Source organism: Silene latifolia, chromosome Y (assembly GCF_048544455.1).
Source record: "Silene latifolia isolate original U9 population chromosome Y, ASM4854445v1, whole genome shotgun sequence".
In the NCBI taxonomy this organism is placed as follows: Eukaryota; Viridiplantae; Streptophyta; class Magnoliopsida; order Caryophyllales; family Caryophyllaceae; genus Silene; species Silene latifolia.
The window spans coordinates 271,156,017-271,172,071 of NC_133538.1; positions in this window are offsets into that span (position 1 = coordinate 271,156,017).

Genomic DNA, 16,055 nt, shown 5'->3' on the forward strand with positions numbered 1-16,055 from the left:
AAAACGGTTTAAACGCATGAATGCGCATCCAAATGCTTAACCTAACATGTGAGAATTTCCTAAGTCGGTTTGTTTATCCAAATATCAAGAAAATGATGTCGAGTTGGATTTAGGGTTGATTTGCATGTGAAAACGAGAATTAAACATCCATTTACCAAATTCAGATTATGATGCTTAACACGATCCATTTATTGTTAAAATTGAAAGAATAAAAGGATGAATAAGAAAATTTTAAAATGTCTAAAAGAGTGTTAACTCGTCAATCTGATCCATGTAGATTCGGGTTAACTGTAATCGGGATCGTTCTAGACAAGTGCCAAAAACAAAACAGAACAAAGCCATGCACCCCAATTGGGGCGCGAGCCAATAGGCGAGGGAACAAGGCTTGCCCAGGTTTTGAAATATAAAAACAGACGGCCTCTTGGGGCATGAGTCAAACGACGACCCAAGGGGCTTTTCTTGGTTGTTAAAAAGGTTGCTTAAAACCGTATTTGTGATTAAATGATTTGCATGACTCAGACTAATTACTATTATCTTAGTAATATTCGTTGTCATATTTGCAAAGTTTGAAAAGCATAGTTTACAAATAAAAATGTAACATGTGTGTGCTTAACCGTTTTATCACTGTACTCAAATTAAATCGACATGGTATTTATTTTAACCAAGGGTGACATATGATATGGTCATGATAAAGGTAAAAATAAAATGAAATAAAAGTGAAATGAAAATGTTGGATTTGAACTAATTATGTTAAGTTCATTTATTTGTAATTAGTTAATATTTATCATCGTACTCGGATTAAACAGACATGGCATAAAGGACCAAAGATGATTATGAATTATGACCAATTTGTTTGCAAATGTAAACAAATGAGAAAAATGGTAAAGTAAAATAAAAAGGTTTTAAAATACCCATTAATTTGTAATTAACCAATAATATCATCGAGTCACGGAATAAACTGTCATGGTATATGGAACCAAGGATGATTTCGGTAATGGTCAAAATATTTGTCATAAAAATGAATTAAAATGGTAAAAACCGTAATGTAAAAGAAGTAAAAATAAAATAAAGTGTTGAAGGAAGATTAACTCAAACACGTTTGAGTATGACCCGAGAAGCCACAAGAGGCGCGAGCCTCTTTGCATAGCAAAGAGCTTCTGTCTCAGGCCAAAGCTCGGTTTTGGATCGTCAAACCTATATTTGAATCGTGTTATGCATTGTTCATGTTTATAAAGACATGAAATAAGTGAGTTTTTTTTACACCCTTAAACGTACGTGTATTGATGTTTGCGAGGTAGACGACTTTAGAGACGGTTTTCTCGTTGTGACAACTCGCGATCAAAGAAGTTTAAAAGAGTGTCTTAAAAAAGGATTTTGTTTTGAAAATGAGTTGAAAATATGTTGTTGAAAAACATGTTGATTAATAATGTTGAGTTGGTCGAATAGGTCGGTCGAATGCACGACGATGGTACCAAACAAAATGTGTAAGGCTTGTGTTTTTGATCGGTAGGTCGAAAACACGTGTCGATTTTTTGGCTTAAGAAGTCGAGTCTAGAAGTTTAAGGGAGATGTGAGGGGGCGGACGCTCGGGTGAAGATTATGGTGTGTGAAGTTGGGTATTTATAGAGAAATGTGGGGTGGTAGGTCGCTTGAGTTTGCTTAGAGGCTAAGCAGGAAGCCTAAAGAGGCGCGAGCTCTCCCTGCTACGCAATGGGGTGCCCTGTCCTTTTCAATTTGGACGTCGCCTTTGCTCTATCCATTGTTTGGTTGGTTTGATTTGTGGTAATCAAATAAGATGTCATGTAACAATATGGACATCTAATAAGATGATTTTGGGTGTTACTTGGGGTAGTTATTTTGACTCGGGTTTGATCCGTGTTGAGTCGAGATTTGAATTTTGAGTCGATTTTTGGCCCGGCGTCGGTTTTGACTCTAATTAGGGTCATTTTAATGCAAATGGCATGATAAAACCATTCATGGCGTTATTTTTGATATTCGAGATTCGGGTTGACTCAGGTTGACTCAGATTGACTCGAGTTGCGGGTTTCTGAGTCGGTTTTGGGTCCGAAGACGGTTTTAACTCTAAATATTGTTATTTTAATGCAAATGAAGTTAGAAAACCTTTTTTGAAATCATTTTTCATATCCGAGTAATGCATTAAACCGCCTCATGTATAGCCAATCCACACACGCATATCAAAAACACGTTATAGTCCGATCATCATCGGGTGGTTTTTGGAAGGTGCAGATACTGGGTATCTACACAAGCTATAGGGGCAGTTCCAAGCTCAGTTTTGCTCCTTCTGGGTCCATTCCTTCATGTAAAGCCAAAAAAACCAAAGTATACCATTCCGTAGCCTAAAACTACGGGAATCGCATAGAAATGTGTGCAAAATAAGCACAAAGAGTCTATATAAATAGCACTCATCATAGCATACAAGCTCGAATGACCAACCTCGATGAAGTGTCACCCGGTGTTCCATGGGAGCTGTTTGTAGCCATACCATCCAGATCCTGAAGATCAAACGCGCCAAAATCCGTTCTAACCAACTCCCAACAGCATCAGCCGACTGTACCAGCCTTGAAAACATCCAGCGTTGTCGAGGATGGCAACATATTAGGTGGGGGAGAGTGTAACGAGCTGCTAAAACACCGCACAATCCCTAAAAATTGCGCGCGTGGTCCGTTCACTTCGAGCCCTTAGATTTTATGTTTCTACTTATGCATTTTCGTTTTTGTTTTTTTAGTCATGTAGTACTCCAAGATTAATTCCTGTGTGTCGAATCTTGGAGCTATCTTTTTAGTATAAGATACGGTTTTATGCGTTTAGAAAACGTATCGTTATTCTGCACATCCAATGTTTCCTGCTACAAGGCATGTAAAATCAAATTTCCCTCTTTGGGGGGTACTAGTCAATGAATCTGCTTCCACCCAATTGCCTTCTTATTTCATGTTGCTTGCATTCTTATGAACGACTCTTGCCTTAATTACTTACAAACAAGCATGCGTGTGTCGATCGTTGATGATCGAGACTAGGATTCCGACTCACACAAAACAAGACCGATTAGGAATGCCCTAATGCTTGACAAACACTAATGCTTGACGCTCTCGCTAACATTCTTGTCGTGAGTTTAGACAAGGGTGCGCTCCACGACCCGGATCAAAGTTCGGACCGTGACACAACTGCACGCCTCTCCATACTTAGTGTTAATATTCATTTTAGAATTGAGGGGGTGGAAACCTGTGACCTTTGGTCACACTGGCTCTGATACCATGTTAAGAAACCATCTCAACCAAAATTTTAAGCTAATGATTGAAGTCCCTTGATTGGTTTTATATTCTAACATTTGACCAGCAGTGAATTTTCGCGCCCGGACCATCTTTTTCTTATGCTAGGCTCGTTTTTATTTTTATGAAATGTCAAATACGATTTCAAGTCTCAAGAGGAACAATGTTAAAATCGATAGGGTGGAAGTAAAACGCCTTTTCTATGATTTTTTCCATTCTATTTACACTACAAGAATACCCGTTAAAGGCGTCTAAAGTAGGCGACTGTAAGTCCAGTCGCCAATTTGGCGCCACGAAGAAAAAAAGCGGGCGACCGAAAACAGTCGCCAAATTGTCGACTATAGAATATTATCCCAAAATCCATATGAAATCCAAGGGCGACGGAATAATATCAGAATTGGCGATTTAAAACGGTCGCCAATTTGGCGACTGATGACGGTTGCCAATTGTCTGATTATGGTTTTTTTTTAACCTCCTTCCTTCACTTCACCCGTCATTTGCATTCTACCAAAAAAAAATGCAGCACACACACCCGACGCCACCACCATCCACCACCACCACCGGAGAGGCAACCCATCCACCGTAGGCACCACATCACCACCGACAATTGGCTCTTGGCTTTTAATTTATTAGTCTTGTAATTTAGACTTAGCTATTATATTTAATTCTTAGTAACATCTCATTGTTTAATTGTTTGAGTAACAACTCCTTGTTTTTTTTCCGGAAGGCCAAGAAGAATAAGGGCAAGATGCCCTCGGTTGTAGATCTCTTTGTCGAAACCCACGCCAAGAAGACAAGCAAGGGCAAGTTGATCTTCACGAAGGCAAAAGATCAAGACTTATATGTAAGTGTCAAAAATTTAATTTCTTAATGTGTTAATTATATATTTTATCAATTTTTAGACAAGTAACCTCTAACCATTAATGTTTTATCAATTTTGTAGGATCGATTCCTTGTCCGAAAGAAGAACAACCCAGACATTGACGACAATGAGCTATGGTTTGATCTTGTTGAGGGGTTCCAAAGAGGAGATGTGTACGGAACCGGAATGGCAAAAGAGCTTTACTACGATCCTCCAACAAGAAGAGCGCCCTCCTCCCAACAAAAAACTTATACCCCGGGTATCGTAAGTCAGCTCCAATCTCAACTAGCCGCCAAAGATAAGCGGGATGCCGAGAGAGATGAAGAAATATGGAGGATGAAGGAGGGAATGGATAGCATGAACTCCTATTTCGCCAATTGCAACAGTGGGTGGCGCCCGCAAGAAAAGGATCCTAGAGATCCTAATTATGGAGGTGGTAGTGGAACGGGAGCAATTTTACCGGTTATGTAGTTAGGTTATTAGAGAAAACGTTATTGTCGGATGATGTTAAGAACCAAAACCCGTACTTGTGTGTATGAAACTTGATTTTATGTATAAAATTTGGACGTGTTTGGCTTTCCTTGTGTTGTCTGCTGGTGGTGTTCGTTTCTTTGCAAGTTTTACGTATTTGGCTAGGTCAAAAACGATTTTAAGGCTAAAAAACATGTAAAATTGGCGACTGAAAATGGAAAATTGGCGACGGATATCAGTCGCCAACCTTCTGATACGAAATTAAATATGGCGACAGATTGGCGACTGAAAACAGTCGCCAAATTGACAACTAAAAACCGTCGCCAAAATGGCGACTAAAAACAGTAGCCAATTACCCACATATAGAAGTGACGTGGCCACTAAATGGCGACTGATAACAGTCGCCAATTTGGCAACTGAAGTGGAATATCAGTCGCCAATTTGGCGACTGTTTTTAGTCGACCGCCCAAAAAAATACAGTCGCCAAATTTGGCGACTATGACCCGTTGCCAAATGCGACTAAACCTTGCTATCAAGTGCGGGCGACTGTTCTTAGTTGCTAAATTTATAAGGGCGACTGAGAACAACCGCCTTCCTTAGTCGCCCTTGTCGTGATTTCTTGTAGTGTTATAACCCTTATGTTTTGGGGACTGATTCGTCTGTGGGGTCGAGTGATGTTGCTGATGACATATTTTTATAATATGGTTTCTAAAGTTAAGGAGGATGATATGGATTTTCTTAATCGGCCTTTCACGCCTCAGGATATCAGGCGGGCTGTCTTCCAACTTGGTGCAATTAAATCGCCTGGGCCTGATGGGATCCCGACGGCGTTCTTCCAAAAACACTGGTATGTTGTAAAGAGGGATGTGGTTAAGGCTGTTATGTCGGTCTTGAATTCGGGATTGATCCTTAAATAGATGAATAGAACTTTTTTCACCCTCATACCGAAATGTGAAAATCCAGAGCGTCTTACGGACTATCGACCGATTAGCATATGCAACGTCATCATGACAATTGTTACTAAATGTGTTTCCAATAAGTTGTCAAGAGTGATGGGTTATATTGTTAGTGACAACCAGAATGCTTTTGTTCCTGGACGTCTTATTAGTCATAATATTCTGTTGGCTCATGAAGCTATTCATAATACAAACTCGTATAAGAAGAGTGTCTTTGGGAAGTTCGCATTCAAGGCTGATATGAGCAAGGCTTATGATAGGGTAAATTGGTCTTTCCTTGAAGGAGTTTTAAGGGGTTTCGGTTTTCCGGAGAAGATGGTGCGTCTTATTATGAATTGTGTTACCTCAGTTTCATATGAAATTCTTATGAATGGAACCCCACTTCAGCAATTTAGACCTAGGTGTGGCCTTCGTCAGGGTGATCCCCTTTCTCCTTTTTTTGTTTATTCTATGTATGGAGGTTTTATCTTACAATGTAGTCAAGGCTCAACAAGATAGAATTTTGAATGGGATTAAGCTCAGTAGGAATTCAAAGCCTTTGACGCATCTTTTCTTCGCGGATGATTCTATCTTCTTCTTCCATGATAAAAATTCAACGGCTAGGCATTCGCTTAATATCCTTCGGAAATTTTGTCGAGCTTCAGGACTGGTTATGAATGAGGATAAATCAGGTATTATCTTTAGCCCTAATACTAACCTGGCGGCTGTTCGAAAATGTCTTCGGATATTCAATATCAAGCATAATAAAGGGATTGGTAAGTATCTGGGAATCTTGTCTGATTTTTTTGGGTCTAAAAGACAGGTCTTTGGTGATCTCGTGGATAAGGTTAAAAGCAGGGTTTCTTCTTGGAATGGGATTTTCTTATCACCAGCGGGGCGCCTTACCCTTATTTCTTCCGTCCTTTCGTATATCTCTAATTTCTTCCTATCGGTGTTTAAAATACCGGTAAGTGTGGCTAATAGAATTAATTCTATCTTGTCGCATTTTTGGTGGGCTGGTTTAAAGACTGGTAAGTGTCTGCACTGGTGTAATTCGAAATTCCTCAGCTTACCTAAAAGTTGTGGTGGTCTTGGGATACAGAATATTTCTTGCTTGAATCAAGCACTCTTGGCTAAGCATGGGTGGCGTTTAATTACAAAGGGTGGGTCTTTATTCTGCAAGGTTTTCTGTGACAAAATCTTTCGAGGAAATAGTTGGCAAACAAATGACTGGGTTTTTAAGGATTCAAATCAGTTGTGGGGCTGTAGGAGTATTGTGTATGGGTTTGAATTGGTTCGGGAAAATTTTGCTTGAAAGCCTGAAATTTCTTGTAATCTGAATATTTGGACTTCTAACTGGGTCAGTGGGAGTAAGTCGGATGCTCATGTTTCTCTCGTGGATTCGGTGAGTAATTGGTTGACCAATTTAAGGGTGAAAGATTTGATTAATATGACAGGTCGTTGGGATGTGTTCCTTGTTAAGGACATTTTTACGGAGGAATGTGCCTCCAAAATCCTTGCGCACCCTATCTGTGCCTCTAGAAGTGAGGATGAGGTTTATTTGAAATTTAAGACCACGGGTGAGTACACGGTTAAGAGTGGTTATGGTTGTAATACTACGGTTTTCTATGTCTATGGGTACTCTATTGAGTGGGGCTTACTCTGTCGAGTAAATATGTTTTTATACGAAACAATAGGCTACCTGATGGGTACTCGATCGAGTATGTTGGGCACTCGATCGAGTAAGGGTCACCCGAACGAGTAAGTAACTTACTCGATCGAGTAAGTTGGTATTCCGAGCTATTTTAGCTGAGTTTTGTTAATAACGCGTGATTAATATTTAAGGGTTCCGTCATTCTTCATAATCACTTTTCACTTTCTAAAACCTTTTAAAGAGAGAAAAAGAGTTACGTTGCACTATTCTTCGCGTTGTTAACAAATCCCAAGGGCTAGGATCGTCGGATTATCTTGTTCTTTACGCCGTTGAGTTCGTCGTGTCAAGGGTAAGATTCTTGTATAATTTTTATACTGTTTCATTGAGTTTTTTTAAAACCCTAATTGGGTAGATTAGGGGTTTGGGAGTATTATGTTGTTTAGAGGATGATTGTATGATTATATGTGGTTATAGGAGGAGATTTCGTAGAGAAGCATTTTTGATTAGCTGCTTGTGACGGTCTTGTGGTTGCTATTCCAGGTAGAGTTTCCCTACTAGGTTATTGATTACATAATGTTGTGTATTGTTGTTGATTCATATTATATTGGATTCTTGATTGTATAGTTGGTTGTGATTGTTTGTCTGTGGTTCGCGAGGTGCGCCCGCGGCTGAGTGGAGTCACTTGCGGGAGTGGCTTCACGCCCTTGATTCGCCATATGTGGAACCCGCCACAGAAGGGGATGTGCACATTAAGGAACATGGGTTATCGCTCGGATGAGATGAGCGGGGCTTAGGTGGGAATGGCTGGGATCCCTCACTAGCGGTGTGGAATACTTGTTGCGACGGGTATTCTGGCAGGACTACACACTTTAGTGTGTAGTCAGGTGTGTGGAGTTATGTGGAGAATTGGATGATTGTGTACTTTATATTCTATATTATTTTTGTGTAATCAGTAACTAACCCCGTTTAAATTTTTTGAAAAACGTGGTGATCCATTCGGGGATGGTGAGCAGTTATTGAGTAGGTATGAGATGATGCACATGGGATAGCTTGGTTGAGGTGCCACGAGATGTCTAGAAGTCTTCCGCTATGTCTTAAACATTTATTTATTTCATTTGAGTTAGCTTTTGGGAACAGTTGTATTTCTTTTAACAGTTTTGGTTTTGGACTTGTATCGCTTTAATTATATTTAATAAAGTACGTTTCATTATTGTCTATTTGATATACATTGCCTCGGGTAACCGAGATGGTAGCACTTCCATGCCTTAAGTGGTCCTGGTAAGGCACTTGGAGTATGGGGGTGTTACAAAGTGGTATCAGAGCGACGATTTTGGAACCTGTAGCTAATGAACCTAATGAATCTAGGGAGTCAAAATAAAATGAACCCAGGTAGGAGTTGTTAAGAGCTAATACAAAGACTTGGGAGACGTCCTAAAGACGCGATCTCGCCCTACAACTTTGAACCGGTCAATATGGGGTGTGTCTGGGGATCGCTATGTGTTTATTTAAGTTACGTTGCATATCTATGTTGGAATGTTTTGTATGAATCGGTGGATGAATGCATGTGGAGGATGGTGAATGTGGTGGCGAGAGGTGAGTAAGTAGCGTGATTATATGTTGATATGAAAACGGAATTGCATGGTAATTGATTTATGATGTGGCTTAATAGAAACATGTGAAATAGGATGTTGTATGTGGTATATATATATATATATATACTATACATATCGTTTTACATATATATAATTGTGGTGGAAAATAGTTGAGTTGAGCATGCGGGCAGTATGCGAGTCAGCATGACTCGATCGAGTGGGGGGCACTCGATCGAGTAGTTGAGGGACTCGATCGAGTGGGTGTAACTTGGTCGAGTGGGGTGTATATCGTTTCTAGACAGTGTGTTGTTTTTTGGCACTCGATCGAGCAAGGTCAACTCGATCGAGTAAGTATAGGGCTCGATCGAGTGAGGTTTTTGATGCATTCTGGTCAGGTTCTGGAGTCAAGGCACTCGATCGAGTAAGTGGGCAACTCGATCTAGTGGCCTCAACTCGATCGAGTGGATTGAGAGCTCGGTCGAGTATGTTCTGCTCAGGTCGTTTACGTGTTTGAGTTATGGGATGTGTTTTTATGTTTACCTCTTCCCTTATATAGTTCAAAGATGTCGCCGAAGAGAACCGCGTTATCTGTTAGGGCTGAGATGATGAGTATTGATGAGATAGCTAAGATGCTAGAGCATCAAGACGCGCTTACAGATATCTTAAAGAAGTTTGGGAAGGATAAGGAGGCTGGGGTGGATTTTGCTAAGATGAGCATCAACATCGCTCGTTTCAACCCAAAAGAGTATATGGGTATAGGTGCGCCAATCTTGCTTGATAATTGGCACAAAGAGATGGAGAATATTCTGAATGTGGTGCATTGCCCTAAGGATTTTAGAGTGGAACAAGTTGCGTTCTACATGAGAGATGCGGCCGGGGAATGGTGGGATAAGGTGAGGGAGAGTGCCTTAGATTTGTATGTAAGACAGGGGAGGTCAGCTATACCTTGGGATGAGTTCAAGAGAGCTATGCGTCGAGAGTTTGTGCCGGAACATGTCCGTAGTAAGTTGAGAGAGGAGTTTGATGATTTCAAGATGGCTCCAGATATGACAGTGACTGAGTACTATCACAAGTTCAATAAGAAGTCTAGGTACACAGAGGATATGGGGCTGAGTCAGGAAAACTTAGAATTGAGGTTTGAGAAGGGTCTGACATATAAGATTATGGAAAAGTTACCGGTTGGGGTCCTTACATATGTTAAGGAGGTGTATGAGAGAGCGGGAAGAGCTGAGAGATTGGTGGAGATGGCTAAGGAGAATAAGGAGAGAGGTTCCGAGAAGAGGAAGGTTGAGAGTGAGGGTGGTGGTCAGTCCAGTTACAAGAGGGGTGGCCATAACCAGGCAAGGGCTTATTCGTCAGGATCGGGCTTTAGTGGTGGAGCTTCTTTTGAGTGTGGCCGAGGTGGTGGTAGTAGCAGCTAAGGGATATCTTTCTTTAACTGTGGCGGTATGGGCCACAAGAGACATGAGTGCACCAGTGCTGTGGGCAGGGATTTCCAAAGACCATCACAGGGTAGTTTCTCTCAGGGTCCGTCTCAGAGTCATGCTAGTAACAGGCCGGTTGGGTCATGGAACAATCAGGGTGGTCAGAGTAACAACAACGGTGGGGCTAACCTCAATGGTGGTAATTCATGTCAGAGACCGGCGACGAAAAACAACCAGGGGTCAGCTGCTAAGCCGTCTACTTCTGCTAGTACTGTCCAGGGAGGTAGACAGAAGACCAGTGGTAAGCTTTTCATGATAGATAAGAAGGCATCTGAGGATGATGCTCACGTAATCATGGGTACCTTTCTTGTTAATGGAGTCTTTACCTTTCTTTTGTTTGATTCTGGGGCGTCACATTCGTTTGTATCATCGAGTCATGCTAAGCTTTTGGGTTTGAGAGAGTTTGAGTCTGTAAAAGATGAAGTTTTTATACCGTCAGGTGAGTCTGTATCTTGTGGGAGGTTATATAAGGGTGTATCTATGATAGTTGGCCAGGTTGACCTTCCGGTAGATTTGTCAGAGTTTGCCATGGATGGTTTTGAGATGATAGTTGGTATGGATTGGTTGGGTAAGTATAAAGCTAGGATAGACTGTCACCAAAAGAGAGTCTCTTTGAGGGGTCCTAAGGGAGTTAGTGTGTCTTATCGTGGGATTATTGTCAAACCCAAAGTCAAAGTGATTCCAGCGGTGACATTGAAGTCTTATCTGAGGAAGGGGTGTCCTTTGATCCTATGCCATGTGAGAGACCATAATATGGTGAGTTCGACAGCTGATCATATACCAGTGGTAAGAGAGTTTCCATATGTTTTTCCGGAGGAGATACCAGGTTTGCCACCGAAGAGGCATATAGATTTCAGTGTGGAGCTGAAACCAGGGACGGGACCAATCTCTAAGGCTCCATACCGCATGGGTCCTAAGGAGTTGGAGGAGCTGAAGAAGCAGCTGAATGATTTGATTAATAAGGGGTATATTAGACCTAGTGTATCACCGTGGGGAGCACCAGTTCTGTTTGTGAAAAAGAAAGATGAGAGTTTGAGGTTGTGCATCGACTACAGGGAGTTGAATAGGGTTACAGTGAAGAACAAGTATCCTTTGTCAAGGATAGATGATCTGTTTGACCAGTTGAGTGGAGCAGGTGTCTTTTCAAAGAATGATTTGAGATCAGGTTACCATCAGGTGAGGATTCGGGATGAGGATATACCAAAGACAGCTTTTCGGTCGAGGTATGGTCACTATGAGTATGTGGTAATGCCGTTTGGGTTGTCTAATTCACCGGCAGTGTTTATGGATTTGATGAACTGGGTCTTCAATCAGTTTTTGGATCGGTTTGTGGTGGTGTTCATAGATGATATCTTAGTCTATTCCAAGACTAAGGAGGAGCATGAGGAGCACTTGAGGTTGGTGTTGCAGACTTTGCGTGACAATCAACTGTATGCAAAGTTGTCTAAGTGTGAGTTCTGGCTCGAGGAAGTTGCCTTTCTGAGGCATGTGATTTCAAAGGATGGGGTAGCTGTGGATCCGACAAAGATAGAGGCAGTGTCTAAGTGGGAGGCACCGAAGAATGTGGCAGAGGTCAGAGTTTCTTGGGTTTGGCAGGGTACTATTGTAGGTTTGTGAAATATTTTTCTAAGATAGCCAGACCTATGACAGCGTTGATGAGGAAAGAGAACAGGTTTCGTTGGGACAAAAGTTGTGAGACGGCGTTCCAAACATTAAAGGAGCGTTTGACCACAGCTCCAGTCTTAGCATTACCTGAAGGGTGTAAGAACTTTGAGGTATATACAGATGCTTCAAAGAATGGATTGGGATGTGTGTTGATGCAGAATGGGAAAGTAATTGCCTATATATGCTTCTAGGCAATTGAAACCTTATGAGGAGAACTATCCGACACATGATCTAGAGTTGAGTGCAGTTGTGTTTGATCTCAAGAGTTGGAGGCACTATCTTTATGAGGCAACCTTTAAGGTGTTTTCAGATCATAAGAGTCTCAAGTACATCTTCACTCAAAAGGAGCTGAACATGAGACAGAGGAGGTGGATGGAGCTGATTGGTGATTATGTTATGGATATTATATACCATGAAGGGAAGACAAACGTGGTTGCAGATATGCTGAGCAGGAAGAGTGTGCATTCTCTATGCACAGCTATGTCTTTGATGAGGTGGGGAAGATGGGGATACATATGATACAGAAAGGGGATGTTATAGGTGACTTTACAGTGGAACCAGATCTTTATGATGATATTCGTAGGAAACAGGCTTTGGATCCTAAGATTGAGGAGTGGAGAGCTGGAGTAGAGAAAGGGACAGTGTCTCGGTTCTCTATTCATACAAATGGCAGTTTGAGATTTGATGGGAGATGGTGTGTTCCTAGTGATGAGGAGTTGAAGAAGATGATCATGACAGAGGCTCATTACGCACCATATTCAGTACATCCAGGTGGTGACAAGTTGTATAAAGATTTGAAGAAGACTTTCTGGTGGCCTGGGATGAAAAAGGAAACAGCTGAGTTTGTGGCTCGATGTTTGACATATCAGAAGGTTAAGGGAGAGCAGCGACGACCACAAGGTAAGATTCAGTATCTTGAGGTACCTGAGTTGAAGTGGGAATTTATCTCTATGGATTTCATAGTGGGTTTACCGAGGAGTCAGCATGGTAATAACATGATATGGGTAATAGTGGACCCACTGGACCGTCTGACTCAGTCAGCTCATTTTGTTCCGATGAAAGATACTTGGACCAAGATACAGTTAGCGTTGGCTTATAGGAAACATGTGGTTCGTTTGCATGGGGTGCCTAAGGATATAGTGTCAGACAGACATGCGAGGTTTATATCACGGTTTTGGCGAAAGTTGCAGGATTTGATGGGGACTACCTTAAAGATGAGCAGTGCATTTCATCCTGCGACAGATGGACAAACAGAGAGGACCATCAAGACTTTGGAGGATATGCTGCGAGCTTGTGTGATGGAGTTTGATGGTAGCTGGGAGGATAGATTGGATCTGATTGAGTTTTCTTATAACAACAGTTATCACACGAGTATTGGGATGGCACCATTTGAGGCTTTGTATGGGAGGAGGTGTAGGAGTCCGATTTGCTGGGATGATAGAGTTGAGGCCGTGGTTTTAGGACCACATATGGTACATGAGATGATAGAATAGGTTAAGCTGATCAGGCAAAGATGAAAGCGGCCCAGGATCGACAAAAGAGTTATGCAGACTTACATCGCCGTGACATAGAGCTTCAGGTTGGGGATAAGGTTCTTTTGAAAGTGTCTCCTATGCGTGGGGTTATGAGGTTTGGTAAGAAAGGAAAGCTGAGCCAGAAGTTTATCGGACCATATGAGATTTTGGATCGTGTGGGTGAGATTGCTTACCGGTTAGCGTTACCAGCGGCTTTGGATAGGGTGCATAATGTGTTTCATGTGTCTCAGTTACGAAAGTATGTGAGCGATTCTTCACATGTGTTAGAGGTGGAGAACATAGAGTTGGATGAGTCTTTGTCTTATCTTGAGGTGCCAAAACAGATTCTTGATCTCAAGGTTCGGAAAACTAGGAACGGGGAAACAGTGTTGCTTAAGGTTCTATGGTCTAACCATGAGGATGAGGAAGCTACTTAGGAGGCGGAAGAGGCTATGAGGGAGCGGTATCCATCTCTTTTTGATTAGGTATGTGTGGTTACGGGGACGTAACCATGTTTCTTTTAGAGGGGTAGGAGGTGATCGCATAAGGTTTTGGTATGGTTTATGTTGGTTTTGCATAGTTAGTAGTTGCTTTGAGTTGGGTTGAGTTGTGATTGGGAGTTTTGTTTTGAGTTTTAGTTGCGTTGTTGTGTCGTGTTTTGAGTTAGTATGTTTTGTTTTTGTGTTTGAGTTGAACTTCGGGGACGAAGTTCTTTTTAAGTAGGGAAGACTGTAATACTACGGTATTCTATGTCTATGGGTACTCTATCGAGTGGGGCTTACTATGTCGAGTAAGTATGTTTTTATACGAAACAGTAGGCTACCTGATGGGTACTCGATCGAGTATTTTGGGCACTCGATCGAGTAAGAGTCACTTGATCGAGTAAGTAACTTACTCGATCGAGTAAATTGGTATTACGGGCTGTTTTAGCCGGGTTTTGTTAATAATGCGTGATTAATATTTAAGGGTTCCGTCATTCTTCTTAATCACTTTTCACTTTCTAAAACCTTTCAAAGAGAGAAAAAGAGATACGTTGCATTGTTCTTCGCGTTGTTAACAAATCCCAAGGGCTAGGATCATCAGATTGTCTTGTTCTTTACGCCGTTGAGTTCGTCGTGTCAAGGGTAAGATTCGTGTATAATTTTTTTACTGTTTCATTGAGTGTGTTGAAAACCCTAATTGAGTAGATTAGGGGTTTGGGAGTATTATGTTGTTTAGAGGATGATTGTATGATTATATGTGGTTATAGGAGGAGATTTCGTAGAGAAGCATTTTTTATTAGCTGCTTGAGACGGTCTTGTGGTTGCTATTCTAGGTAGGGTTTCCCTACTCGGTTATTGATTACATAATGTAGTGTATTGTTGTTGATTCATATTATATTTGAATTGGAATTGGTGATTGTTGATTGTATAGTTGGTTGTGATTGTTTGTCTGTGGTTCGCGAGGTGCGCCCTCGGCTGAGTGGAGTCATTTGCGGGAGTGGCTTCACGCCCTTGATTCGCTCTTTGTGGAAGCCGCCATAGAAGGGGATATGCACATTAAGAAACATGGGTTATCGCTTGGATGAGATGAGCGGGGCTTAGGTGGGAACGGCTGCGGTCCCCCACTGGCGGTGTTGAATACTTGTTGCGACGGGTATTGTGGCAGGACTACACACTTTAGTGTGTAGTCAGGTGTGTGGAGTTATGTGGAGAATTGGATGATTGTGTACTGTATCTGCTGTATTGTTTTTGTGTAATCGATGAATCGACCCGTTTAAATGTTTTGAAAACTGTGGTGATCTATTCGGGGATGGTGAGCAGTTATTGAGCAGGTATGAGATGATGCGCATGGGATAGCTGGGTTGAGTTTCCACGAGATGTCTAGAAGTCTTCCGCTGTGTCTTAAACATTTATTTATTTCATTTGTGTTAGCTTTTGGGAACAGTTGTATTTCTTTAACAGTTTTGGCTTTGGACTTGTATCGCTTTAATTATATTGAATAAAGTACGTTTCGTTATTGTCTATTTGATATACATTGCCTCGGGTAACCGAGATGGTAGCACTTTCATGCCTTAAGTGGTCCTGGTAAGGCACTTGGAGTATGGGGGTGTTACAATGGTATTGCTTTTGAGAATTTTTTTCAAGACAAATGGTACTAGGAAAGATCATGATAGGGTTACAGGGGTGAGAAAGTCTTTTTGCAAGGCTAAACTTTGGCAAATCCCGGGGCCTCAAGTTTGGAAACTGCTCATCTGGAGAATTATTTCCAATTCTCTCTCGGTGGGATCGGAATTTGTTAGGCGTAATATTGATATTGACCCGCTATGTCATTTTTGCGGGGTGGATTTGGGGATGACTGAAACTACCACGTATCTGTTCCGAGACTGTCATCTTGTCATGAGGTTGTGAGCTAGTTCTCCTCTTAGAATTAATTGTTCCTCTAATGTTTTGGTGGGAATTGAAGAATGGATTATTAACTGGATTAGTTACCTTGGTTCGTTTGATGGGTCTGAGGTTAGGATAATTCAATTCCTCTCTGTTATATGGAACATTTGGGTTTTGAGAAATATGATTCGTTTTCAAGGGAAAGAATTTTTCGTTCCCGCTTTT